General features: G+C 45.6%; 1 protein-coding gene across 1 annotated transcript in view; it reads left to right on the forward strand.

Annotated features, from left to right (window-relative positions):
* Nucleotides 1-2,039, forward strand: part of TRIP10 (thyroid hormone receptor interactor 10) — a 13,288-nt gene that overhangs the window by 8,211 nt on the left and 3,038 nt on the right. The gene's annotated exons all lie outside the window — the stretch shown is intronic.

Consider the following 2,039-nt stretch of genomic DNA (forward strand, 5'->3'; position numbering starts at 1 on the left):
ATCGGAGCCTCACTCTGCTGCCCAGGCTGGAGTGCAGTGGCATGCTCACGGCCACCGCACCCTTGACCTGCTGGGCTCAGGTGATCCTTCCACCTCAACCTTCCAGGTAGCTGGAACCACTGGTATGCACCACCATACCTGGCCAAATTTTTATTTATTGTAGAGATGAGGGCTCGTCAAGTTGCCCAGGCTGGTCTCGAATCCCTGGGCTCAGGCAGTCCTCTAGCCTTGGCTTCCCAAAGTGCTGGGATTACAGGTGTGAACTGCACCTGACTTTCTCCCACACTTATAAGAAACAGTTACTTCTTAACTTGGTACAAGTCCTTGCAGGCAATCTTCTCGCCTTGGCCTCCCAAGGTGGTGGGACTTCAGGCGTGAGCCACTGCACCTGACTTTCTCTCATACTTATAAGAAAGTTACTTCTCCTCTTGGTAAACGTCATTGCAGCAAATCAGAAAAGAGTGCAATCTGTCGGCTTATTTAGGAGATTCAGTGGAATCTTCATCCCCAAATCAGTAGCCAAGAATTCGAGAAAGTACAATTATAGGCTCATTTTTACCTCACTGATGGCTGTAGATGCAACATCCTCGCCAAATATTACTGTATTTTTAAAAACTAATATATCACCTGGTGATGGTGGTTACGCAACAACGTAACAACAAACTTCAGGCCACAGAACTGTGCACTTAAAAATGGCTGCAGTGGTAAATTTTGTGTTATCTGTATTTTACCACCATTCCAACGATTAAAAAGACAAAAGAAAAAAGAGAGATGAAGTCTGGGTGTGGTGGCTCACACCTGTGATCCCAGCACTTTGGGAGGCTGAAGCGGAAGAATAACCTGAACAAGAGTTTGAGACCAACTTGGGCAACATAGCAAGACCTCGTCTTGGGAGGCAGAGGTGGGAGGTTGGGGATGCAGTGAGCTGGAATCACGCCCTTGCACTCTAGCTTGGGTGACAGAGTGAGACTCCAACTCAGGAAAAAAAAAAAAAAAAGATTAGTTGGGTGTTAACAATGCAAAGATGGTTCAATATCCAGAAAAATATTTCTGTCTAGTTCACATTAATGGGCTAAAAGAGAAAAAAATAAGCATGTGGTTATTTAATAACTCAAACACCATATTAACAATAAAAAACCGGCCAGATTAAAAAAAAATCTTTACTCACTCTTTCCAAGCAACAAAAGCCTCTTCCCAGTCCTGTTACATAATAGAATGACGTTTGCTACTTGCAAATAGGGAGCCAAATTATATTTTGCCATTTGCATGTAACCTCTGGGACAGACAGAATGGCTTTCCTGGGTGTATAGTTCCATTTGGAACTCTGCAGTTCCTGGCTTTTTATGGCAGAGGGGTGAAAGGTGCATGTTTTGGAATCAAGACAGACTGGGCGTGATTTCTAGATCTGTCTTTGAGGTCTCGGGCAGCTCACTTCACTTTTTATCCCTCCGTTCCTTCATTTGTAAAGTGGTTCAGGTATTAGGACTGGAAAGAGCCAGGCGCGGTGGCTCACGCCTGTCGTCCCAACACTTTGGGAGGTTGAGGTGGGAAGCTTGTTTGAGGCCAGGAATATGGGGCCAACCTGGGCAACATAGTGAGATCTCTGTCTCTTATTTTAAAAAAAAAGCAAAACTGGTAGGAAGTTGAGCCCAGATGTGATATATTCCAAATGTCTGTTCTTGTTGTCATTACTACTGATATATATACGGGCATAGAGGAGACAGGGATGGGAGACTGATGATAATAATACCAGTTAACATTTATTCTTTTCACTTATTTGTTTGTTAATTAGAGACAGGGCTGGGCTTGGTGGCTCAGCCTGTAATCCCGGGCTTTGGGAGGCCAAGGTGAGTGGATTGCCTGAGCCCGTGAGTTCAAGATCCGCCTGGGCAACTTGGCGAGACCTCATCTCTACAGTAAATCCAAAAAATTAGCCGGGCCTGGTAGCACGTACCTGTAGTTCCAGCTACTTGGAAGGTTGAGGCGGAAGAATCGTCAGAGCCCAGCAGGTCAAGGCTGTGGTGGCCAGGAGCGGCCAC

Source organism: Carlito syrichta, unplaced genomic scaffold (assembly GCF_000164805.1).
Source record: "Carlito syrichta isolate Samal-C Ts95f unplaced genomic scaffold, Tarsius_syrichta-2.0.1 Scaffold135890, whole genome shotgun sequence".
Lineage (NCBI taxonomy): Eukaryota > Metazoa > Chordata > Mammalia > Primates > Tarsiidae > Carlito > Carlito syrichta.